At 36.4% G+C, this 27,698-nt stretch overlaps 1 protein-coding gene across 7 annotated transcripts in view; it reads right to left on the reverse strand.

Moving 5' to 3' along the window:
- Positions 1-27,698, reverse strand: part of LOC307183717 (uncharacterized protein) — a 548,184-nt gene that overhangs the window by 16,013 nt on the left and 504,473 nt on the right. For all 7 annotated transcript variants that reach the window (XR_013827561.1, XR_013827562.1, XR_013827563.1 and 4 more), the window contains 2 exons: positions 1,301-1,425; positions 435-529 (listed from right to left, as the gene is read on the reverse strand). The gene's annotated coding sequence lies outside the window, so the exon portion shown is untranslated. The remainder of the gene's footprint in view (positions 1-434; positions 530-1,300; positions 1,426-27,698) is intronic.

The raw sequence follows: 27,698 nt of genomic DNA on the forward strand, positions 1-27,698 counted from the left end.
AGAAGAAAGAATGTGATTATTTTATTAGAAGGAAGATGAGAGGTCATAGATTAAAAAGAAACAGGAAGCTCAGAAATGGGAAAAGAAGAGTCATGGAGTCAATTAGGTGCATAAAGGCTGTTCCAGATGGCCAGAGGAAGCGTGGGAGAGCAGTCTTCTGGGACCAGGGCTCAGACAGTTGCAACAGACTGTGACTGAGGCTGAAGACTGTAAATCAAAGGCACTGAGGGGGAAAAATAACACCCATAGAAACATTACGCTTTACCTCATGTCCCAGCCCAATTTTAACTTTTCCTTTTAGAATATGCTTACAAACACTGCCCTAAAATTTTAAAAATCTTATAGTTAAGTTTTAAACTTCTTCTACATATTTACTACATACCCAGAATTTCCCAATAAAATAGGGGAAAAATAGAAATTGTTTGAATTAATACCAGCTTAAAATTCTTGCTCACACACAGCAAAAGAGTCTACCAAATGAGTTGGTGTTGTCATATTCCTTCAAGAGAAGCCTCAGCAAGTTCGGTAACTGGATCAAAAAAAAAAAAAAAATCCTGTCAGGCTTAATATGTTAAAAATCTTGTGAGATGAAAGTTTAAAAAAAAACCCCAAAAACAAAGGTTCTCTGAATTCATAGCATTCTCATCATTCACCTAATAACCCAGCTTTAAAATTCAGACATTCACAATATATTTCTACCAAATCAGCAACCTCAAAGTCTCTCAAGTCTTGTCTTTCCTCTTTATCCCTAAAGCAACAGTGGAATTAATGATTTTGTTCTCTTTCTGTGAGGAGGGGTAGCTACCCCATCAGCCTCCTCTCTACTTTCTTGAAAAACAGGCTATGCTTATCTAATAATTGTTCTCCTGAATATCTTTCTGTAAATGGCAGTTTTCAAATGTTGGTAACAGGACTATTTTATACACTTAAAAAAATTACTGAGGACCCCAAGGAATCTGTGTTTGTGTGGGTTATCAGTATTTACTCTACAGATGGTCCTTACTTCATATGTTACCACATTAACTCAAACTCAAGTATATGAGAGATTTTACCTGAGTTATCACAAGGCTGTGCAAAAAGCAAAGACAGAGTTCCAGGGCGCCTAGGTTTTGTTTAGCATAGTACAGTGTAAATGGAAGATGGAAGATTGCTTGTACTAGAAATTATAGTTGAAACGTTTATAAAATATTTAGTCACCAATTTATTTAAAAATAACAAAAACTCATTAATCCCATGTTAACATAACTAAAAACTATGTTTTCCAAAAGAAAAAAAATTAGCAAAAAGCACCTCATCTTACCTTTCTGCAAATTTCTTTAATATATGGCTTAACAGAAGACAACTGGAATTCTCAAATCTAGATATGCATTCAGTCTGTTGAGTTCCATTTAGTTAAGATATATGAAGAGAATATGGACTAAACAGCTGTGCAGTTGGAAAAAAGAATATTTTTCAGTTTTTTCAGATAATTATTTGATATTACATCAAAACACAACAAGAGGTAGAGTCTTAAAGGTTAGGTGTAATTAAAGAATGTGAAAATATATCAAGTAACTTTTTATAATCTTTTCCATTAAAATCCATTGATTTATCTTGCATTTTAAAGGATTTTACCCATGCAACATTTTTTTTAGCATAATGAAATAGTCAGTCATTTGGAAAACATTCATTCATTGAATTATACCAATCGTTGAAATGTTGACACTTTTCATTATAAAATATCAATAAAACAGCATTCATCAATCCCACTGATCTCACCAGAAATGACTTTAAGTATTAGGAAGCCATTAGGCTATCAGAGGCAAATACAGATTTTCCAAAACTCCAATTTTTCTTTGAAAACACAAATGTTATTATTTGCAACAAATACTCTTAGTTGTTTTCCTTGAAGTGACAGCCTCACTTCACTCGTTCATTTTTGCAATATATATGTCAATACCCACATATGAGTAACAATATTTATTATCTGTTATTCTTTCAAGTAAAAATTATTTTCCATGAACTATTCAGCTAGACACTCCAACAAAAAAGTTCTTTCTTAAGACAGTTATGGTTTGCATACAAACTGCTTTATGTATACTTCCCATTTTACCACACAGAATATGAAAAAAAAAACATTTACTCAAGGGTCATGATTTAATAAAATCAATAATTTGTATTATTTCACCAAGGACTTTCTTAAGTGACACTGGATCTTTGTTTTTAACTGCAAGAATATAAAGACTACTAGTACTATTTGGTACTCCTAACTTCATGTGTGCTAAGACACCAGGAGTTTTACCCTTCATTGCTTTTCAAACATCAGTGCAAATAGCAAGCCAGTGAAAAAAAAGCAAATAACGTCAGTATTACGAAAAAGAAAAAAAAAAATTTTAACTTTGCAGACCCCCTGAATGTGTCTTAGGAACTCCCATGGAGCCACAGACCACACTATGAGAATCGCTGCCTTTAAACAAATCTGACCATATCAGACCCCTGCTTTAAAGACTTTCATCTTTTGTCCTAATGTCAAACAAATACACTTTAAACCTGATGTACAGACCTTTGACAATCTGGACGCCAGCTGCCTTTAGACTTGGCTGCCATTCCTATTTCACACGCACTCTTTGCTCCCAGCACCCTGAGCTACTCACTAAGCATCTCACTCTGTGCCTTTCATCACTCTGGGCTTATGTGCAAGTGTTACTTTCTCCCTGATACCTTTCTAACTCTGTCCGAAAAAACTCCTGATTCTTTAAAATCTAACTCAAATGTTAGCACCCATGAGAAGTCTTTCTCTCACTCCTAGGCAGCTGACCAGAGTTGGATACTGCTTCCCCTGGGCCTTTAGAGTACTTCATTTATTCATTCAACAAAATATTGGGAGCATCCATTCATCTTAGGCACTATTCTCAGAGCTAGGAGAACAGAGCTGAACAAGACAGAAAAGAACTGTAATCTAACCTATTAGAACTGATCTAATAGAACTTAAATATTAAGGCAGTGATAGGCAAAGTAATAATCATAAACAAAAAATAAAGTCATATGGTTTCAGATGGTGATAATTGCTATGAAAAAATAGGACAAAGGGATGGAGAATCACCGGGTAAGTCACAGATATTAGTTAAAATGTTCAGAGAAGAATTCTCTGTGGCAGTAGTGTTTGATCTAAGACCGGGGAGATTTAAAGGAGTGAGTCAGGTCAAGAAAAGGGGAACGACTTTCTGGAAATGAACTTAGGGTGCTGGAGAGAACCCTAAACCACAGAACTGATCATGACAAAGAGGCAGATGCTGAGGGGATCCATCCAAGTGAGAGAAGTGTAGAAGACAGAGGAAGCCTGAAAAAGCTCCAAGAGGACCCACAGTGCCTGTATGGATGGCAGTGTAAGCACAGGTGTGGCTGCTGTGGTCTATCTACTGGAGAAGTCTGTGGTTTAGGGCCCAGGGGAAGCCTCCAAGCCCAGTTCTCAGGTCTCAAAGATGATTCCTTGAGCAGCTATGTATCCTGTAATATGTTTTACTTGGTTCTATTATTCATTGCTAAGAACCCTGACTGATAGAAGAGTCTTAAATACACACACATGTACATATATATGCACATATACACTTGTACATATATATATTTATATGATATTTAAAGCCTTGGGACTCATGACAAAAATCTAAGGAGTAAATGTGGGGTGAGAGAGCAAAAGTGAACTCTTTTTGCTGCCTTTCAATAATTCATTATCTCCCCACATGGATCAGGTCAGCTAATAAACTCCTTACTGATAGCCCCTTCAGTTCCACCAGTTTAAGACAATTGTTCTACTTGCTTGTACCCATTTTCCCCAAATGGCATTTTATCTTTATATTCTCTGCCCACCACTTACTCCACAGACCTAAGTTTCCCCTCTCTCTTAGTCAGGTTCTGATCATCTCAGGTGGTGTGAGATGTTGTAAAGAAACAAACACGGGAGGTTGAGGCACCAAGAAACTCAGGAAAGCAGAAGGCCTTTACTAATATCCGAGGGGAAGGGTCAAAGAAAAGATAGGAGTCCAGTGAGAGCTGCAGCCTTGGCACCAACGAGAAATTCAGAGATGAAGTAGGGAAGAGAAGAAGCCGCCTGTTGCTCAGAGCAGGGTAGAGAGGAATGCATCTGGAGAGGCAAAGTGAAGAAGAAATCACATATCCTGGTCTCAGTCTGCTCCAATTGCCATAACCAAGTCCCACAAATTAGGTGGCTTAAACAACAGAAATTTATTATATTTTCTCACAGTTCTGGAGGCCAGAAGTCCAAGATCAAGGTTCCAGCAGTGTTGTGTTCTTCTGAGGTCTCTTTCCCTAGCTTGCAAATGGCCAATCATCTCACTGTGTCCTCACATGGTGTTTCCTCCGTGTGTGTATCCCTGGAGTCCTTTTGTATGTCCAAATATCCTCTTCCTATAAGGACACCAGTCAGATTGGACTAGGGCCCATCCTAATGGCTTTGTTTTAACTTAATCACCACTTTAAAGACCTATCTCCAAATACAGACACACTCTGATATACTAGGAATTAGGACTCCAATATATGAATTTTGAGTGGACACAATTCAGCCCATAACAACCCTCAATGTTAGTCATTTACAATTCTTATTTATCACTTGTTTTTTTAAGAATATTTATCATCCTCACTTTTCTTACCTGCTTATCACCTGCCCTCTGTAATTAATTCCCTGTTCATTTTTTACCTGGCTTATCTGGGTGAGACATAGTTTCCTTTTTTTCTAAATAATCACTAATTTATTGGTATTTTACAATTTGAAAGACTTTGTAAATGTTTTCATGTTTTATCTCATTTAATAATTAATTATCCTTGTGATATGGATGTTATTATTTTAGGCCCATTTTTTAAATGCGGAAACTGAAAGATATAACAATTAAGCAATTTTCCCAAAGTGGAAGAGTTACTAATTGGTGAAGCCAGGGTTCAGACTGCAGAGATCTGATTCAAGAACGTGGGCTCTAATCACCAAACAATATAGGCTGTTCCCTTAATCATATCTGAACTACGATCTAGAACATAATTGTTGATCTTATCTTCCTTTCCTGATAATTTACGCATGAAATTAGTGCTCCAAAAAGCAAATGCTAGAAAAAGTCCTTACATAACGTATTAGTTTTCTATTGCTGTATAACAAATTACTAAAGCTTAGCAGGTTACAAGAATACCCATTTGTTATCACAGCTTCCATGGTCAGTGTTACAGGTTCAGTACAACTGGATTTTCTGCTCAGGGTCTCACAAGGGTGAAATCAATGTGTCAGCTAAGCTGTGTTCTCATCTGAGTCCAGGATCCTCTTCAGGGTTCATTCAGGTTGTTGGCAAAAGTAGTTCTTTGCAGTTGTAGCACTGAGGCCCTCATCTTCTTGCTGGCTGTTGATTGGGGGCCACTCTCAACACTTATCAGCTTCTCTCTATATGGCCCTCTAACGACATGGTAGCTTACTTCTTCAAAGCCAACAAGAGAATCTGTCTCTTCAGTCTCAAAGATGGAGACTTATATAACATAATCACAATCACAAGGATTACAAGACACTACTATGAACATTATGTGAAAAATTGGACATCCTAGAAGGAATTGATCAATTCATAGAAACACGCAAACTAAGAAACCTGAATCATGAAGAAATAGAACATCTGAACAGCCCAATACTAGGTAAGAAGGTTGAGTCAGTAATCAAAAACCTCCCAAAAAGTCCAGGACAAGATAATATCATGGATGAATTCTACCAAGCATTTAAAGAAGAATTAATGCCATTCCTTCTCAAACACTACCAGAAAAATTGATGAGAAAGGGACACTCCCAAACTCATTTTACAAGGCCAGCGTTACCCTGATACCAAAGCTAAATAAGGACACTACAAAGAAAAAACAAAACAAAAACAAACAAAAAAACCACTCCAGGCTAATATCCCTCAAGAATTTGGATGCAAAAATTCTCATTAAAATATTAGCAAACTGAATTCATCAACACATTAAAAGGATCATACACCATGATCAAGTGGGTGTAACTCCTGGAATGTAAGGATGGTTCAACATAAGCAAATCAATAAATGTGATACATGATATTAATAGAATGAAAGATAAAAATCATACGATAATCTTAATAGATGCTGAAAAAGCATTCAATAAAATTCAATATCCCTCATGATAGGAACTCTCAACAAAGTGGATTAAACATATCTCAATATAATAAAGGCCATATAGGACAAGTCCACAGGTAACATCATACTCAAGAGTGAAATAGGTTGAAGCTTTCCCTCTAAGATCAGAAATAAAACAAAGGACGTCAAATCTCACCACTCCTATTCAAAATAGTACTGTTAAGTCCTAGCCAGAGGAATCAAGCAAGGAAAAGGAAACCCTGATGTGCTGTTAGTGGGAATGTAAATTGGTAGAGCCATGATGGGAAACAGAATGGAGATTCCTCAAAATATTAAAAATAGACCTACCATGTGATCTAGCAATCCCACTTCTGTGTATATATTCAAAGAAGATTAAATAAAATCCTTATCTGAAGAGATATCTGTATTCCCATGTTCATTGCAGCATTATTCAATAGCCAAGATATGGAAACAGCCTAATTATCCATCGAAAGATGAATGGATAAAGAATGTGTTATATATGTATTCAGTTGTGAGAAAGAAGGAAATCCTGCCATTTGCAACAACATGGATGGACTTTGAGGGCATTGTGCTAATTTATATGTCAGACAGACAAAAAATACCACATGATCTCATTTATAAGTGAAATTTAAAGACACTGAACTCATAGAGAGATTGGAAAATTGGTTGCCTGGGGCTGAGCGGTAGGGAAAATGGAGAGATACTGGTCAAAGGGTACAAACTTTAAGTTATAATATGTATAGGTTCTGGAGATCTAATTACATCATAGTAACTATGGTTAACAATATTGTATCATATACTTTAAAGTTGCTATGTGTAGAGCTTTAATATTCTCATCATAACAACAACAGCAACAAAATGGTAATTATGGGAAGTGAAGGATTCGTTAACTAACCTTATTGTGGTAATCATTGTGCAATATAAATATGTATCAAATCGTTTACTTTACTCAAAGTCTACCGATCTAAATGTTAATCTCATCCCCAAATACCCTTACAGAAACATCCAGAACAATGTTGGACCAAATATCTTGGCACCATGACCCAGACAAGTTGACATATATAAAATTAACCATCACACCCACCCACCCACTCTGATTTTGGAATCACCCAGTCACTGTACTTTTTTAAAACAAGGTGGCAAACTTTTTAGTTTTTCAGTTTTTTACTCTTAAGATCAGTGATTTATGGGACACTAATGTAGAATGCCTCAGAGTGAACCCTGTAATCATAGAGGATGTCTTCAGGCAATTACAAGGAAAGGTCAAGGCAAAGCTACTGTTGAATACTAAAATCATGTTGAATTTAAAATGAGAGTTGCTTCTACCCTGGTGAGATTCATCCTGACTCACTGAAGTAGGATTCATTAAGATGGATAACCCAAGTTCTACTTGTTTTATAAATCTATCATTTAAAAATATTTAGAAATTACCAGCAGCATCCCAGCCTGAGCGGTAGAGAAAAATGCAATATGGACTCTGCCCTCAAAGGACTTACAATCTAGTAAGGGGAAAAAAAGTAGAAATCAATACACGGTCACAGGCACACACCACACACATTTCTGGTAAATGTTGTTTTTTAATCATTCAGAGAATGAGGTTCTCAGTAAAAAATGGAGGGATGCCTAGCCATGTAATTCATCTTTCCTGGAGCCAAGGAAAAATAAAAATGAAGGCTGGGAGGTAAAGATGGATAAGATTTGAAAAACTGAAGGCGACTGGAAGATCCAAGCAAGGTGACAAAAATAAAACGATTAATATAGCTTATCTGAGAGTAAATAGAAGACGGCTTGAGGGAAAATAAACTTGATATTGATGGGACCTTCAAGTTTCACAAAATTTGCAAATGCCACTTACAGTTCATTTTACCTTCCATAAATTCAAGGATATAAATGCTGAAAAATTTATGAAAGTTCTTCAGACAGCTAATTGTCTTTAAAATACAAAAGAGAAGTTTCTAGCTAGAAATCATCACCTGTCTGACCTCTTTACTTTCCAATAATTTGCATTACCATCAATTTCAGTTATTTCTCTTCCCTGAGCCACTCTACACAAAGTGAAAAATAATTTATTGGGTCACAGGAACTCGTGTATACTTAAAAAAACAACAGACCAGAAATGTCTCTTTGATCTCCAGATTCACTCCCAAGCTAAGTGACTTTCACTCCTGAACAACAGTTTTACAATACGTACAATCAGAATACGTATCACAAAAATGGAAGAAACCACACATCCCAAAGAAGCAATGTCATTTATAGCACCGTATTTAAGATTGGGAGCTCTGGACCAAAATTGCCTGTGGAGTGCTTAGAATTTTGTAGCGAACATGATAAATTCAATTAATTTATAAATATTAATCCTATTTACTATAAAAAAACAAATTGTACACCACCTGGCGTAGCATCAACTAATTGACAGTGCTGAAATTTAATTGAGAAATATAAGATGCAAAAGGGAGCTTTTGAAAGTTTTTTTTAAAAGAAAGATGAGGATAAAAGATGGAGAAACCAAAATGTTTATAATAGCATTTTTTTCCATCTTAACATGCTGAAAATTTGCAAGCGTTATCAGATTAGAACAGATATAATGATCCTTTTTTGGTAGGAAGTTCTAGAAATTTGTTCTCCCTAATTCTTCTTTCTCAATCAGCCTATTAAAAAAAATAGATATCTTTCTGGAAAGCATATTGCTATTCTTTTCCATGAAATGAATTTCTAGACTCACATGTTGGCAACAGTTATAACCAGCCCTCCTATAAAAGAATAAAGATTGTTTTCAGGATTTCTATGATAGTCACCATGTAGTAGTTACAGTTAATCCAAGCTGTTAAATTTTCAAGGGCACTGCTGCTTTGCAGGGCATAATGCTGATTTTCTTATCTCAGCAATGCTGCCTTTAGTTATTTTTGTGATCTTGATCCTCCTGTATCCTTTTTTTGGTAGATTCAAAACAATATTTCTTTTGTCCTGATTTTCCTCATTAGTTTAAAACAGCATTTTGACTTTGAGTGTTTCATGTGTACATAGAAATGAATCCTGAACACTTTCTCCATGGTGTTGTGATTAATTTGTATTCTTTAACGGGAGCTTTAAAAAAAAAAAAAAAAAAACTTTTCCTATTACTGAAATCACATACCTTTTTTTGTGACTAAAATAAAAAGCATCTGTCAATCCAATTCTTTAGTACTGTTGATATACCATATGCATTCAATTCACTAATTTAATGGCATAAAGTTTATTCAAAAAGATATTTATATTTATGTATTTTTATATATTAGTGACTTACTGAACCAAGGTGAAAATATCTTGCTATGCCTTAATCTTACTAAATATTTTCAACTCAACATATTCTAGGATTTACAGCACACAAAATGTGTAAGCCTGACAGATATGTTCTAGTTACTTTTAGTTTGGTAGGCATTTTTCTACTCTATCTCCAAATAAAGTTTTCTAAAAAGTCAAAAAATGTCGAGACCTTGTTCTGTGTTTCAATAAAGAGTCCTAATACATCTTACTAGATGGAGAATAACATTACAAACCTCCCTTGGGCTCCAAGATACTGCCAGTTGGACACTCTGACCTCTTTTACAAAAAAAGGAAGTGAAAACATTCAGCACTTTATCTATAACAGGATGGATTTGCTTATACAAGGTTATAGCTGTCAATTGGAAATGCCTAGTCTGCCTCAGTTTGAATCACCTTTCTCATTTTTCTTCTGCAAAAAAAAGAAATCTGAATTATTCAAGACAATAGAGAAGCTCTACCCTAAACTAAGAAAAGAGGAAAATGGCAACATGTACCAATTTTCATCTTTAGTCATTTTTTAGCCATATACACTTGTGCAAATTATTCTGAACCTATAAAACTGAATAAGATTATGCTATGAGATGCTGAGCAGTAGAAAATATGATCATCAATTTGTCTCAGGGAAGCAAACAAGAGTTCCTTCAGTACTTAAGATTGAATGTATCTTAAAATCATCGACGGAAATTCTAAATTCCAGAATAGGTTAATTTGAAAAGTTATAATTATTTTACAATTAAAATTTATTCTCAATGTCTAAGAAAACTCCCTGGCAGAAATGCAATGCCATTTCATTACTTGGTATATCTCTCATAATTTTAAAAATGCCCTTTCCAAACTGTTAAATGGTGAACTGCTGAAATTATAAACCAATGTATTTGATGCTAACCACAACGAATCATTAAGTCGTCTGTGTGAGCCCAATAATATGAGTTCATAAGAAATCTATGTTTTTAAAATTATTTTATATATATATTATATAATCATATATCAATTGAGCAAATAACAGTACAAATGTGTCTGCAGATACAATGAAGTGTAAATATCATGCAGTACCAATTAGTGTTTTAAGAAAAAATCTATAATGTAAATATAAAAGATAGAGATAAGATTAAGTGAAGAGCATATGAACGTGGGCAATAATGAACAAGAAGTACTTTAAAGAACTTGAGCTATGTTTATGGGCGAACCCAGTGTACATCAGGAGTACAAAGAGTGCAAGAGTGACACGGGGTCTATGATCTGGTGGGGTGGGAGTGAAGCCTGGAGCAGGCAGGGGTTCACACGTGGAAAGGAAAGAGCAGGATGTGTTCCAGGAACTAGGAGAAATTGTGAGCATCGTTGGGGGAAACTGGTAAGGAGGGAAGATAAATAGATAAATAGAAGTAAATAGATGGTAGATTACATAGGACCTTGTAAACCACAGAAAGCTTTTGGACTCTATTCTAAGCACAGTAGGGACCCTGTGATAGGCTTTTAAGCAGCGGAGCTTCATAATCAGATTTTATCTTTAGGAACATTTTCTTGGCTCTAGTGGGGTAAATGATAGGAGATCAGAGTCTATCATAGAGGAATACAATACTATAGTTAGTAGACATTAATGTGGTATTTGAAGGAGATGATAATGGCCTTAAGTAGTAAAGTATCACTGAGAGTAGAGTGAGGTGAGTGGATTCCAGAGATATATTAATATATTAGTGTTAATAGTAGGAAAGGGAGAATACAGAGTTAGGAAAGGTGCCTTGGGGTCTGTCTTGGGCAACTGACTGGCGAGTCTGTGTGTCATTCCCTAGCAGAATAGACTTTGAAAAGGAAGAGCAATGGGGAGCTGGGGAAGCACAGAGATGATGAGTTGCCACTTTGACATGTTGTGTAGGATGTTCCTTGGATCATCCAAGGGATCCTGGGCTGTAGGGTTGGATGAACAGATAGATTTAGGAGAAGACTCTGGATTTGAAGTCGAGATTTGAAATTCATTCTTAAATAAATATAATTGAAAATGAGAATGGGTGAAAACTCTCAGAGAATTATGGGAAAAAAGCAAAAGTAATTTCAAAGGCAGAACTCTAAGAAACATTAAAATTTAAGGAGTAGGCTAAGAAAGAAAAGCCTGAAAGAGGACACTGTCAGAAAAGTGGGAGGAAACTTAATTATAAAAATGACCTTGGTAAAGAAATGTTTTTGTATTGCACGAGGCTAATCTATTTTAAGAGTGTTACTCTAATATGTTGGAAAATGAATAAAAACAGAGCAGTGCCTGGAGGTAGAAATATCAGGAAAAATGAAGCTAAGGAATCACATTCATATATCCATTTATTCACTGATACATTCAGGGGCTTCCTATTAAGGATTCATTGTGAAATACTGTAAAAGATGTTGCAGCAAATATAAACGTAAATTAACACAGAGTCTGGCTTTCAGGAGCTCATGCACTACAGTAAGAAATGAAACATGTGCTTTAATAAATAATTTGAGGGGGAACAGGGCATGTTTCCTAAAGAAAGCATAGAAAACATACTAAGGAAGGCCAGAAAAAGAATACAGAGCCCTGCCACAGGGTCAGGCACAATGTAGATTCTCAACGTACATATTGAATCAATTTGTGCTGTCCAGCTGGAGGGGTTAAAACAAGCTTTCTGTAGCAGTTGGCATTTGCTATTAAAATAGGAGAATTCCTCATATTTAAATATAAGACAGAGATAAATCAGTAGCAGGTATAAGGGCAGCAGCTGGAGCAACTTAATCTGGAGTAAAGACCTGAGAAATGTATTCATTTTAAAAATATTTTGAGCATCTGTCTGTATTTCCTCAAGTTACAAACTAAAGAAAACAGTTCATTTTTGTGGCAGTGGCAGTTTCTGATCAAGAGCTAAAAATAACAACTGATGATGTCTAAAACACTTATAAATACATTCATATTTAATCCTCGGAGACAACTTTGATAATCAGGACAGTTATTTCTACACACGTAAACCAAGACCTGAATGGGTAAATGCAATAGAATCTAAGGCTTTGCAGTATCCTACACCTTAAATTTTAGAATATTCTGGCCATTTTCATCATGACATTCTCAATAAATAATTCTAGACTAATTAAAAATGTATAATGCCATTAAAAGCAGATTATAATTCCCGGTCATAACAGCTGAGAACAGAAGTGCCTGAGAGAGCAAGTACAGTTTGTGTGTGTTGGGTTCTGTGTCTTGTGCATGGTGAGGGCTTCAGAAGGAAATACTGAGACGGTTGAAAGTGAAGGGCCTCAGCAGAGGCTGTGCAGATTAAATAGACAAAACACAGTGTGGAAATTTAAGTGATCTGAGATTTGAGTAACCATTTGGAAGCCTAGTTTCTGGTCCTGGACTCATGATTTCATCTTAAGTCAGCTGCTAATTCTCTGAATAATAACAGTTTTACAGCATTTGCTGTATGAAGAATGCCTGTTAACTTAGATGTCTGAATTTCAAAAAGACTAATGCACAATTTTTTAATTAAGATATCTTTTGTGCTATCTTAAAATAGTACAGCAGAAAGCCATAAATTTACTTAGATTTCTAATGATCATTTTCAAATATACTGAAACATTTATTTGAGTGGGCCTGTTATATCCTACTAACATATGTCAGTACTTATACTTTATATCTCGCTCGGTGTTACTATTCTAAGGTTATGTATAATACAGGTTTCAAATACCTGCCCTCGATATGTATTGCAATGCAATGTGATAACGCTAATGAAAAGTAGTATGTTTCCTCTTTGGTTATTTGAACAAGGAACACAACAAGAAGTGTGTGAGGTGCCTCTTAGGCCATCTGCTAGCTCCCTTGATTACTAAATGTGCTCCATGAGTGCTTGAAGACAGAGCCTTGCAGAAGCATTGGGTCTGCCAAGCTTCTACTTAACCGTTCTTGAACTTATGCCAGTTTTAGCTGTCTGTCCTAAGTTTAATGCCTTTGTCAGGTGCACAAAAAGTAAAATCACTTCCAGTATTTCAAATGAAGAGCATCCCTACCCAGGAAGTAAGAAGGACATTTTATATTCATGTTATGAGTGTGCAGTGGGAATAGAGAAGAGTTAACCCTGGTTCTGACATACAGATCTGAGTTACTCTTAGCTAGAAAGCACTTTTCTCCTATTTTATATTTCACACCCCTATACTAAATCATAATTGATGTTTCTCAAAATCTTAAATCTTCCTAGGAATTCTATGAGCTTTTAAAAGAAACTAAAGCAGGATTCTTTTTTTTTTCCTTTCAGGAACAAACACCCATAGATTTACAAATATTCACCTACACATGTCTTCTGAATGGCCAGCCATGCTGAAGACTTTGTTCTTTTTTTTTTATTGGAGTATAGTTGATTTACAGTGTTGTGTTAGGTTCAGGTATACAGCAAACTGCTTCAGTTATACATATAACTATTCTTTTTCAAGTTCTTTTCCTATTAGGTTATTACTGATTATTGAGTAGAGTTCCCTAAACTATACAGTATATCCTTGTTGGTTATCTATTTTAAATATAGTAGTGTGCATCTGTCAATCCCAACCTCCTAATTTATCCCTCCCCCCCTACCTTTCCCCTTTGGTAGCCATAAATTTATTTTCTATGTCTGTGAGATAAAGGCCATATATGACAAACCCACAGGTAATATCACGTTCAACACTGAAAAGCTGAAAGCATTTCCTCTAAGATCAGGAACAAGACAAGGATGTCCACTCTCGTCACTTTTCTTCAACATAGTTTTGGAAGTTCTAGCCATGGCAATCAGAGAAGAAAAAGAAATAAAAGGGATCCAAATTGGAAAAGACAAAGTAAAATTCTCATTGTTTGCAGATGACATGATACTATGCATAGAAAATTCTAAAGATGCTACTAGAAAACTAGTAGAGCTCATCAGTGAATTTGATAAGGTTGCAGAATACAAAGTTAATACACAGAAATCCCTCACATTCCTATACACTAACAACAAAAGATCAGGAAGAGAAATTAAGGAAACAATCCCATTTACCATCACATCAAAAAGAATAAAGTATCTGGGAATAAACCTACCTAAGGAGGCAAAAGACCTGTACTCCATAAACTATAAGATGCTGATGAGGGGCTTCCCTGGTGGCGCAGTGGTTAAGAGTCCGCCTGCTGATGCAGAGGACACAGGTTTGTGTCCCGGTCCAGGAGGATCCCACATACCATGGAGCGGCTAGGCCCGTGAGCCAAGGCCACTGAGCCTGTGCGTCCGGAGCCTGTGCTCCGCAACGGGAGAGGCCACAACAGTGAGAGGCCCGCGTACCGCAAAAAAAAAGATGCTGATGAAAGAAATCGAAGGTGACATAAACAGATGGAAAGATATGCCATGTTCTTGAACTGGAAGAATCAATATCTTCAAAATGACTACACTACTCAAGACAATCTACAGATTCAATGCAATCCTTATCAAATTGTGAATGGCATTTTTCGCAGAACTAGAACAAAATTTTTTTTAATTTGTATGGAGACACAAAAGACCCTGAATAGCCAAAGCAATTTGAGAAAGAAAAACAGAGCTGGAGGAATCAGCCTCCCCAATTTCAGACTATACTATAAAGCTACAGTTGTCACAACAGTATGGTACTGGCACAAAACAGAAATATAGATCAATGGAACAAAATAGAAAGCCCAGAAATAAATCCACGCACCCATAGTCAATTAATCTATGACAAAGGAGACAAGAATAAACAATGGAGAAAAGAAAGTCTCTTCAATAAGTGGTGCTGGGAAAACTGGACAGCTACATGTAAAAGAATGAAATTAAAACACTTCCTAACACCATACACACACAAAAAAAACTCAAAATGGATTAGAGACCTAAATGTAAGGTCGGATACTATAAACTCTTAGAGGAAAAACACAGGCAAAACACTTTGACATAAATTGCAACAATATCTTTTTGGATCCACCTCCTAAAGTAATGAAAATAAAAACAAAAATAAACAAATGGGACCTAACTAAACTCAAAGGCTTTTACACAGCAAAGGAAACCATAAATAAAACAAAAAGACTGTGTTTTTAATGTGTCTGTGCTTGTGTGTATTATCTAGGCATGCATATCAAATATTTATTTTTGGTTGCATTGGGTCTTTGTTGCTGCAGGCAGGCTTTCTCTAGTTGCGGCAAGGAGGGTCTACTCTTCCTTGTGGTGTGCGGGCTTCTCATTGCGGTGGCTTATCTTGCTGTGGAGCACAGGCTCTAGGTGCATGGGCTTCAGTAGTTGTGGATCGCGGGCAGTAGAGTGCAGGCTCAGTAGTTGTGGCACATGGGCTTAGCTGCTCCATGGCATGTGGGATCTTCCCAGACCAGGGCTCGAACCCATGTCCCCTGCATTGGCAGGTGCATTCCTAACTGCTGCACCACCAGGGAAGACCCCACTTGAGGCTTTCTTTCTATGAAAAACATTCTGAAACAGGTGTGACATACCTGCTATTTTCAGACAAACAATTTTCAAGTGGTGTAGCTAGCCGCCCATATCCACGGCAAGAAAAATATCAGGTAGGATGGCAGCAGGTTTTTTTTTTTTTATTTTAACATCTTTACTGGAGTATAATGGCTTTACAGTGTTGTGTTACTTTCTGCTGTATAACAAAGTGAATCAGCTATATGCATACATATATCCCCATATACGCTCCCTCTTGCATCTCCCTCCCACCCTCCTAATCCATCCCCTAGGTGGTCGCAAAGCACTGAGCTGATCTCCCTGTGCTATTCGGCTGCTTCCCACTAGCTATTTTATATTTAGTAGTGTATATATGTCAACACTACACTCTTACTTCATCCCAGCTTACCATTCCCCCTCCCTGTGTCCTCAAGTCCATTCTCTATGCCTGTGTCGTTATTCCTGTCCTGCCCTTAGGTTCATCAGAGGCATTTGTTTTTCTTTTTTTAGATTCCATGTACATGTGTTAGCATATGGTATTTGTTTTTCTCTTTCTGACTTCATTCTGTATGACAGACTCTAGGTCCATCCACCTCACTACAAATAATACAATTTTGTTTCTTTTTATGGCGAGTAATATTCCATTATATATATGTAACACATCTTCTTTATCCATTCATCTGTCGATGGACACTTAGGTTGCTTCCATGTCCTGGCTATTGTAAATAGTGCTTCAATGAACATTGTGGTAAATGACTCTTTCTGAATTATGGTTTTCTCAGGGTATATGCCCAGCAGTGGGATTGCTGGGTCGTATGGTAGTTCTATTTGTAGTTTTTTAAGGGACCTCCATACTGTTCTCCATAGTGGCTGTATCAAGTTACATTCCCATGAACAGTGCAAGACGATACCCTTTTCTCCACACCCTCTACAGCATTTATTGTTTGTAGATTTTTTGATGATGGCCATTCTGACCTGTGTGAGGTCATATGTCATTGTAGTTTTGATTTGCATTTCTCTAATGATTAGTGATGTTGAGTATCTTTTCAAGTGTTTGTTGGCAATTTGTATATCTTCTTTGGAGAAATGTCTATTTAGGTCTTCTGCCTATTTTTGGATTGGGTTGTTTTGTTTGTTTTTTGGATATTGAGCTACATGAGCTGCTTGTATATTTTGGAGATTAATGCTTTGTCAGTTGCTTCGTTGGCAAATATTTTCTCCCATTCTGAGGGTTGTATTTTCATCTTGTTAATGGATTCCTTTGCTGTACAAAAGCTTTTAAGTTTCATTAGGTCCCATTTGTTTATTTTTGTTTTTATTTCCATTTCTCTAAGAGGTGGGTCAAAAAGGATCTTGCTGTGATTTATGTCATAGAGTGTTCTCCCTATGTTTTCCTCTAAGAGTTTGATAGTGTGTGGCCTTACATTTAGGTCTTTAATCCATTTTGAGTTTATTTTTGTGCATGGTGTTAGGGAGTGTTCTAATTTCATTCTGCTACATGTAGCTGTCCAGTTTTCCCAGCACCCAGCACCATTTAAGATATCCACTTTAAATATAAACACACATAGATTATAAGTGAATAGATAGAGAGAGATACTATTATTGAACAGGCTGTCTTTTCTCCATTGTATTCTCTTGCCTCCTTTATCAAAGATAAGGTGACCATATGTGTGTGGATTTATCTCTGGGCTTTGTATCCTGTTCCATTGATCTATATATCTGTTGTTGTGCCAGAACCATACTGTCTTGATTACTGTAGATTGTAGTATAGTCTGAAGTCAGGGAGCCTGATTCCTCCAGCTCCGTTTTTCTTTCTCAAGATTGCTTTGGCTATTTGGGTCTTTTGTGTTTCCAAAAAAATTGTGAAAGTTTTTGTTCTAGTTCTGTGAAAAAATGCCATTGGTAGTTTGACAGAGATTGCATTGAATCTGTAGATTGCTTTGGGTAGTAGAGTCATTTTCACAATGTTGATTCTTCCAATCCAAGAACATGGTATATCTCTCCATCTGTTTGTCTCATCTTTAATTTCTTTCATCAGTGTCTTATATTTTTCTGCATACTGGTCTTTTGTCTTCTTGGGTATGTTTATTCCAAAGTATTTTATTCTTTTTGTTGCAGTGGTAAATGGAACTGTTTCCTTAATTTCTCTTTCAGATTTGTAATCATTGTCAACAATCACTTTGAACATGAGTGGTGTAAATGCACCAATTAAGACAGAGATTCTCAAAGTGGATTAAAAAAAAATGACCCAACTATACACTATGTTTTTAAGATATCCACTTTAAATATAAACACACATAGATTATAAGTGAATAGATGGAGAGAGATATACTATGCCAACACCAATCAAAAGAAAGTAGAAGTAAACTATATTAATTTCAGGAAGAGTAGATTTCAGACCCAGGAAAGTTATCAGGGATAAGTAAGGACATTACATAATGATAAAGGGGTCAATTCTTCAAAGAGACATAATCCTTAATGTGTATGCACCTAACAATAGAGCACCCAAATACAGTACATGAGGCAAAAGTGATAGAATTACAAGGAGAAATACATGAATCCACTATCATAATTGGAGACCTCAACACCCTTCTATCAGAAATGGACAGATCCAGGGGGCAGAAAATCAATAACGAAGTCAGCAACATCATCAATCAACAGGAATATGATGGACAACTATAGCCTACAATTGGAACAACTGGACATAAGTATGCAGAAAATGAATCTAGACAAAGACCTTAAACCTTCTGCAAAAAAACTCAAAATGAATCACAGACTTAATGTAAAATATAAATTATACATCTCCTAGTAGATAACATAGAAAATCTATATGTCCTTAGGTTTGACAATGACTTTTTAGGTACAATACCAAAGGCATGAACCATGAAAGAAAGAATTAATAAGCTGGACTTCATTAAAATTTTAAATTTCTGCTTTTTGAAAGACAATGTCAAGAGAACAAGAAAACAATACACAGACTGGGAGAAAACATTTGCAAAAGGTATACCTGATAAAGAGTGTTATCCAAAATATACAAAGAACTTTTAAAACTCAACCATAAGAAAAAACCTGATTAAAATACAGGTCAAATAACTTAACAGACACCTCATCCAAAAAGATACACAGATGGCAAATAAGCAGATGAACATCGTATGTCATCAGGGAAATGTAAATTAAAGCAGCAATGAGATACCACTGTACACCTGTTAGAGTGGCCAAAATCCAGAACACTGGCAATGCCAAATGCTGGTAAGAATGCAGAGCAACATCAACTCTCATTTATTGCTGGTGAGAATGCTAAGTGGTATAGCCACTTTGGAAAACAGTTTGGTGATTTCTTAGAAAATTAAAAATAATACTCTTACCATTTGATCCAGTAATTGTCCTCCTTGGTATTTATCCAAAGGTGTTGAAAACTTATGTTGACACACAAACCTGCACATGAATGTCTATAGCAGTTTTATTTATACTTTCTAAAACTTCGAAGCAATCAAGATATCCTTCAGTAGGTGAATAGAAAAACAACTATTGTACATCAAGACAATGGAATATTATTTACCGCTAAAAAAAAAATCAGCTATCAAGCCATGAAAAGACATGCAGGGAACTTAAATGCATATTATCAAGTGAAAGAAACCAATCTGAAAAGGCTGATTTCTATATGATTCCAACTCCATGACATTTTAGGAAAGGCAATATTATGGAGACATTAAAAAGATCAGGGTTGCCAGAGTCAGGAAGGAAGGAAGGAAACAGGTGGAACACAAAGGGTTTTTAGGGCAGTGAAATTACTGTATATGATGCTGTAACAGTGAGTACATGCCATTAGAATTTGGTCCAAACTCAGAACGTATAACACCAAGAATGAACCCTAATGTAAATTACAGACTAGGTGATAACGATGTCATTGTAGGTTCATCAGTTGTAACTGATGCACCTTTCTGCTGGGGGATATTGATAATGGAGGAGGCTATTCATTTGTAGGGGCAGGGCTTACATGGGAAATATCTCTACCTTCTGCTCAATTTTGCTATGATCCTAAAACTGCTCTAAAAAATAAAGAATCGAGAATATAATGGTTGCTTTATGTAACCGTTAGGTTTGGGGGCAAATTTCAAAGGCATCACTGAAAATGATGTATCAGTGATACATCTATCAAAATGAGATGTATCTATCATTTTGTTTCTGCTGACCTCTTCCTCGTTTCTTCATCGTATCTGCCTCCTGGATAAATACTATCTGCCCAAGAAAAGAAGAAAAAGAGAGAGAGAGAGATGGAAGGAAGGAAGAAGGGGAGAAGGAGGGAGGGAGGGAGAAAGAGAGGAAAAGAGAGAAATGTACTGCCAGTTTTTTAAAATGACCTTGTGATTATATTCTTATTTTTGTTTGTAATGCCAAACCATAACATACAAATAAGATGCACTGTATAAATGAAAAAACATCAATGCTTAACCAATTTAAGTTTTGGCAGACTTAGTAATAAAAGTAGATAAACAACCCAAGTCCAGGCTATTAGAAGAAAAATAAGTTTGGAGACTAGATAAGCTGGTTCAATAATAAAGAAGTGTCTACCATGTAAATTGGATGTTTTACTTATTGTTGACAGTTTAGTCCCACAAGACTTTTCATTATCTGGTCCCAGTATAGGAGGAAAGAGCAAAGTGGGCTCTAAAATGCCAGTGGGACATGCAAGGGCTACAGAGGTCAAATACAAGAGATGCCAGCCTTTATTTACCTGCAGTACTTAGGATTTTTTCCTTTTTGTGGTGAGAGCATTCTGGCCTCATTCTCTCCTTCTCAGTGCTCAATCTCATGCACTTAGATATATTCCCAGGGGCTCTTTTATTCTTTGAAACAGAAATCTTTGCAGACATTTTTCCTAATTTGTTTTCAGCTTATTTTCTTTAACCTTGAACTTATTTAAGGAGTCTTAGCTTCTTAAAAATATACTGCAAAAGGAGAAGCAAAATCTGAAGAAAACAAACCTATGAGGACCCAAAAAAATCTCACTACTTTCCTGTATGATGCTTCTATTTAAAACACGTTTGGTATGTCTAGGTCTTGGTAAATTTATAAGTATAAATATAAAAATAAATGTAAATGGCTTTCAATATAGAGAATGATTATATTGACCTCTGTAATTAAACAGCAGACTAAATATCCTGAAAATCTCCAATTACCAAACACCAAGAAATATTGGGATACAACTATAAACACCCCTTTAAATGCACGGAGGAGCTCTTAAGAGTTAGGGAACTTGCTGGTGGCATTAAAACTGAGAATGTAAGTGAAAATAAGATACCCCCTAATCTACCCTCAGTGAAGATGGTCTGGGAAAAAAATCTGATCTCACTGTCAGTTTGAAAAAAGAAAACAAAAAGACACCTGACTGCCTGGCCTGGAATTTGGATGGAATATATGTCTCCTCCAGAAATCATAATAAAATCCCTCTCTTCACACAATTAAAGATTTAAATGTACAGTAGTAGAATGGCCCAAAGTGTCCCAAGAAAAGAGCTGAAGAGGGTTCCAAGTTTGGTAACAGTCTAGAGTTCCTGGCCAAAAAGAAAAAAAAATAACATAAAAACTAGAGCCTCATAGCATTTCTTTAAATCTAAAAATACAACTCAGTTTTTAAAAACATAATGAAATTAGCCACATGAATGAGACTGTACAGATAAAAATGTCAGAAAGAATTTCAGATGGTCGACTTACTAAATATCAAACCTTAAATAAATATGTTTAAAATACTTTAAGAAAAGGTACAACCAAAAAACATAAGAATGTTTTAAACATCATGAAAATAATGATAAATAATAATAATAGAAAAAAGCCTAGAAAGACATAGAGATGGAGATGAAATGAGGCTCAGAAACAGGGAAAGAATCACGTCTAAATTAGAAGTAGTTTCCAGAAAAAAGAACAGAGAATGGGGGAGAAAAAACATACAAAAAGAACATCTGAGAAATTCCCAGTATTCATGAAAGACATAAATTTACAAATTCAGAGAGCCTAACAAATTGGAGTCAAGATAAATAATAAATCCACACTTTGATACATAATAGTGAAACAAAAGAGCACAGAATCAAAAAGTTATCAAAAGCAACTGGAAACCACTGAATAAAGTTTACAAGTTTTATAACACTTTAGATGCATGATATTAAAGATTTACATTTAGTACTATATAAAGTCACTGAAATAAATCCTTTCTCTGTTATGTTACCAAAAATAAATAAATAAATAGAAGCAACTGGAAGGAAAAGAGAGATTATCTAGAAAGGGATATCATTTAGTCAGACACCAGACTAATCAATGACAACAACAAAAAAAGGGGGAAAATATGGTCAAATTCCTGAGAAGAAATATTTATCAATTTATGATTTGTAAAACATCAAACTGTAATTCAACAATAAAGATGAGATAAAGGTATATCCAAAAATATTAAAAAAAAAATAAGAGCTTACCACCAAGAGTTTCTCATGATGCAACTTGTAAAAATATCAAGAGGAAGAGAAATTATACTCTAAGGAAGGTCTACAGCTCAAGAAAATGATCAACAATGAGTTTAAATTGATACTGATGTATAAAATAATACTAATGAAATTTACTAATTTTGGAATTAACATTTGTGAAATTAAAACCTTGATTAGTAATATCTAAGATTGGACTTCCCTGGTGGCACAGTGGTTAAGAATCCTCCTGCTAATGCAGGGGACACAGGTTCGAGCCCTGTTCCAGGAAGATCCCACATGCCACAGAGCAACTAAGCCCATGTGCCACAACTACTGAGCCTGTGCTCTACAGCCTGCGAGCCACAACTACTGAGCCCAGGTGCCGCAACTACTGAGGCCTGCGTGCCTAGAGCCTGTGCTCCACAACAAGAGAAGCCACGGCAATGAGAAGTCCATGCACCGCAATGAAGAGTAGCCCCTGCTTGCCACAACTAGAGGAAGCCTGTGCACAGCAACAAAGACCCAATGCAGCCAAAAAATAAATTAATTGATAAGTTAAAAAATATATATATCTAAGGTAAAAGATTTGTCCAGAATGAATACAATCTTATATCATTGAATTATTAGGAAGAAGTGAAATATTATTTGTTTGGATCTTGTTACATTTTCCTACTAATATAAAAGCAGTCAAGAAATCACAAAAAAGAAGCAGTGAAGAACGGTATTTAGAAAACACAAAAATTAATGGTGGAAATAAATCCAAACATATTTTTAGAACAATAACTCTAAATGTAATATATGAGTCTGTTAAAAAGATTATCAGGTAAGATTAAAAGATTAAGCTATTAATAAGACAAACATCAAAAATACAATGCCTAAGAAAAGATGGATATTTAAAATAAATAAATAAATAAAAGAACATACTAGGAAAATACAAAGTAAAGCTGAGGTGGCTATGTTAATAACAGATTAAACAAACTAAGAAAAACCATGTTACTAATTATAACTGGGCTCATTATATTTTGATTTAAAAAGAAAGGAAACTTACTAAGAAGTCATAGTATTTCTAAGCTTCTGGCACCTAATATGTAGTCTCAAAACATATGAAGCAAAAAAAAATTCAACAAAATAACCATCATGATGGAAGATTTATCATATTTCTTTCAGTAACTAATAGAATGACAGATCAAAATTGATAGGATATAAAACATTTAAGCAACACCACTAATAAACCTGGGCTAAGAGCATATAAAGAGGCTATAGAAAAGAAGTTTGTTACCTTCCTTTTGGTTAGTATTTATCTAGTATACCTTTTTCTGTCTGTTTATTTTGACTTTACTGTGTCCTTATATTTTAAGTATGTCTCTTGTAACCAGCACAAACCTAATTTTTTTTGAAGAATATATTCTTACAATCTCTACCTTTTAATTGGCAAGTTTATATTTATTTTGCATAATGGCATTTTTAGGCTTTTAAAAAACATATTCCTTTCTTTTATTTTTCCTGTTTTCTTTTGCTTCCTTTATTTCTACATTTCTTTTCTGTCTTGGGATGGAGGACTAAGTGTTCTTTCTCTCTTTTGAATTCTTCATTCTTTTTTTTTCCTCACATCTTTTATAAAGTTACCATTCCATTTTTATTCTTTTAATTCAAACCGTTGAAATTTTACCATACTTACTAACAAATTATGGAGTCCCTCTGTATTCTAACCTCTTTCAGAACAAATCAAATTATAGCACTCTAATTTCATTACACCTCTGGCTTAGATACTCTTTTACACCACGTACTCTCTGTCTCTGTCTTTCTCTGCACACTTAAGTTAAATGCTCTCTTGGGCTTTTCTTCTCTTTATTTCCCAGTGGAAGCTTTTCTCAAATGTCTACTGAGTCTTGGCTGCTGGTACCTACTTAAGAGAGATGCATGAAAGGCTCTGTGTATGTGAGCAGGCCTTGCCATTAATGAACTTCCCTACAGTTCGAAAATAAAACACTTATGACCTCACACATTTCAGTGTCTGCAGGTCTTTACTCTGAGATCTTTGAGCTGTCCAAAAACAAACAAACAAACAAACAAAACTACAATTGATAGAATAAAACAGGCAAGGAAGACTCTATTCAAGACTATTACAATAAGGGGAAGAGATTGAACTCAACTCCTGTGAAACAAAAGATGAGAGAGTTTTAAGCATGGAGTAAGCTACTGGCAAACTACTGGAGTATGTTGGGAAGAGGATAATCAATGTGATTAGGCCACCTGTGTTTCCTAATGGGCTCCTATGGAAGTCAGATTCTGACCCTGCCACAGAGACTGGGAGAGAGGGCCACTATCTTTTTTGAAGATTACATTTCAAAGGGAGGGATCCCAGGTCCTTGAAAAAGACATTCCTGAGTTGTTGAAGATTTACATCTCAAAAGGGCAGAGAAATAATTTATAATTATAAAATTTTCTAAAGTAAATGCTCTAGTGGGGGTGGAGTCAAGATGGTATACTAGAAGGATGCAGAATTTACCTCTCCTCACAACTAGGGAACCTACCAGGCATCTGTGGGGGACCACAGACACCTAAGGGGACAGGAGGAACTCCCAGCGACTGGGTAGGAAGTGGGGCATGGGGAGGGTTAAGGGGGAGGAGAAGTGGTGGTGGGATGGGATCAGTGCCCCTGAGGGGTGTCTGGGGGAGGGGAAGGGATTCCCACACCCAAAGTGGGAAATTGGAGAACCACTGGGAGGGCAGAGGATCAAAAGGGAGTGTGGCCAGGTTTCCCCTGCCCACTTGGGCCCCTAGGAACCTGTTGAGATCCCGAGCCTGATCCTCTGCCCACCTAGGCCCCCTCCAGCCATGTGGGTCCAGAGGGGATGGGAGGGATGGAAGGGGGAGCAAAAGTAAAGGCCAGACCTATGGGACCAGCACCCCTGAGGGGTGGCAGTGGGAGGGAAGGAGTTCCTACACCCAGCGGGACCCACCCATAGTTAGGGGTCCAGCAGCTATGAGAGAGAACCTGGGAGAGACACTGGGGCAGGGGCATGAAGGAACAGAAGGGAACGGGGCCAATGCTTTCCCTGTCCACTTAGGCACCGGGAAGCCTGTTGGGCTCCTGGGCCTAATTCTGTGCCCTCAGAGCCCCCCTCCTGCTGTGCAGAGCCCAAGCCCTGCCCCTACCCCCCAGGACCCTAACTCCAAACTCTGGAACCCCACACTCCAGAGGCCCTCCTTTCTATGTGTGGCCTCTCCCCTTCTGCACACAGGTCCTAAGCAGAGGCCCCGCCCCATGATGAGTGTCGCCCCGGCTAGGTCCCACCCCACCCTAAACCCCACCCCTGCCTAAGTTCCACCCCCCCACCCCCACCCCCGCCTAAACTCTGCCCCTATAGCCAAGGCTTTTTTTCTTCTTTTTCTTTTCTTTTTTCCTCTTTTAGATTGGGGTTCTGTTTTACCTTGTTGATTCACTATTCTTGATTGTTTCATATTTTTATTTTTCCTAATAAATCTTTTATTTTTCTAATTTTATTTTATTCTTTATACTTTGTTAGGGATCACTCCTTTTGGCTTGTTGCCACCCCCCCCCCGGTTTTTTTTTGCCTTTCTCCTGCTGTGGTTTTATTTCTACCCTATTGAAGTTGTTTCAATTATAGTTTTATTTTTCCTAATATAAATTTTATGTTTCTAATTTTATTTTGTTTTTTATTCTTGGATATTGTACTGCTACTTTTTTTCTTTATTTCTTCTTCTTTTTTTTTTTTAACTGCACCACAAAGCTTGTGGGATCTTGGTTCCCAGGCCAGAGGTCAGGCCCAAGCTCCTGTGGTGGGAGCTCCATGTCCAAACCACTGGTCTAACAGAGAACCTCAGACCCCAGGGAATATAAATCACACTGAGGCCTCCCAGAGGACCTCATCTCAGCACCAAGACCCAGATCTATCTAACACCTGCAAACTCCAGTGCTGGATGTCTCAGCCCAAACAACCAGTAAGACAGGAATACAGCATCACCCATTAAAAAAAAAATGAAATGACAAAAAAATATGGTACAGATGAAAGAGCAAAGTAAAAACCTACAAGACCAAATAAATGAAGATGAAATAGGAAATGTACCTGAAAAAGAACTCAGAGTAATGATAGTAAAGATGATCCAAAATCTCAGAAACAGAATGGAGAAAATATAAGAACCATTTAACAAGGATCTAGAAGAGCTAAAGAGCAAACAAACAGTGATGAACACCACAATTACTGAAATTAAAAATACTTTAAAAGGAATTAATAACAGAATAACTGAGGCAGAAGAACGGATAAGTGAGCTGGAAGATAAAGTGGTGGAAATAACTGCCAAGGAGAAGAATAAAGAAAAAGGGAATGAAAAGAATTGAGGACAGCCTCAGAGACCTCTGGGAGAACATTAAATGCACCCACATTTGAATTACAGGGTTCCTAGAAGAAGAAGACAAAAAAAAGAAGAGTCTGAGAAAATATTTGAAAAGACTATAGTCAAAAACTTCCCTAACTTGGGAAAGGAAATAGTCTATCAAGTCCAGGAAGCACAGACGGGATAAACCCAAAGAGAAACACTGCAAGAAACATATTAATCAAACTATCAAAAATTAAATACAAAGAAAAAATATTAAAAGCAGAAAGGGAAAAGCAACAAATAACATACAAAGGAATCCCCATAAGATTAGGTTAACAGCTAATCTTCAGCAGAAATTCTGCAAGCCAGAAGGGAGTGGCAGGACATATTTAAAGTGATGAAAGGGAAAAACCTACAACCAAGGTTACTCTACCCAGCAAGGATATCATTCAGATTCGATGGAGAAATTAAAACCTTTACAGATAAGCAAAAGTTAAGAGAATTCAGCACCACCAAACCAGCTTTACAACAAATGCTAAAGGAACTTCTCTAGGCAAGAAACACAAGAGAAGGAAAAGACCTACAATAACAAACCCAAAACAATTAAGAAAATGGGAATAGGAACATACATATTGATAATTACCTTAAATGTAAATGGATTAAATGCCCCCACCAAAAGACACAGACTGGCTGAATAGATACAAAAACAAGACCCTTATATATACTGTCTACAAGATACCCACTTCAGACCGAGAGACACATACAGACTGAAGTGAGGGGATGGAAAAAGGTATTCCATGCAAATGGAAATGAGAAGAAAGCTGGAGTAGCAATTCTCATATCAGACAAAATAGACTTTAAAATAAACACTATTACAAGGACAAAGAAGGACACTACATAATGATCAAGGGATTGATCCAAGAAGAAGATATAACAATTGTAAATATTTGTGTACCCAAAATAGGAGCACTTCAATACATAAGGAAGATGCTAACAGCCATAAAAGGGGAAGTCGACAGTAACACAATCATAGTAGGGGACTTTAACACCCCACTTTCACCAATGGACAGATCAT

This window comes from Stenella coeruleoalba (assembly GCF_951394435.1).
Source record: "Stenella coeruleoalba genome assembly, chromosome: 3".
NCBI lineage: Eukaryota > Metazoa > Chordata > Mammalia > Artiodactyla > Delphinidae > Stenella > Stenella coeruleoalba.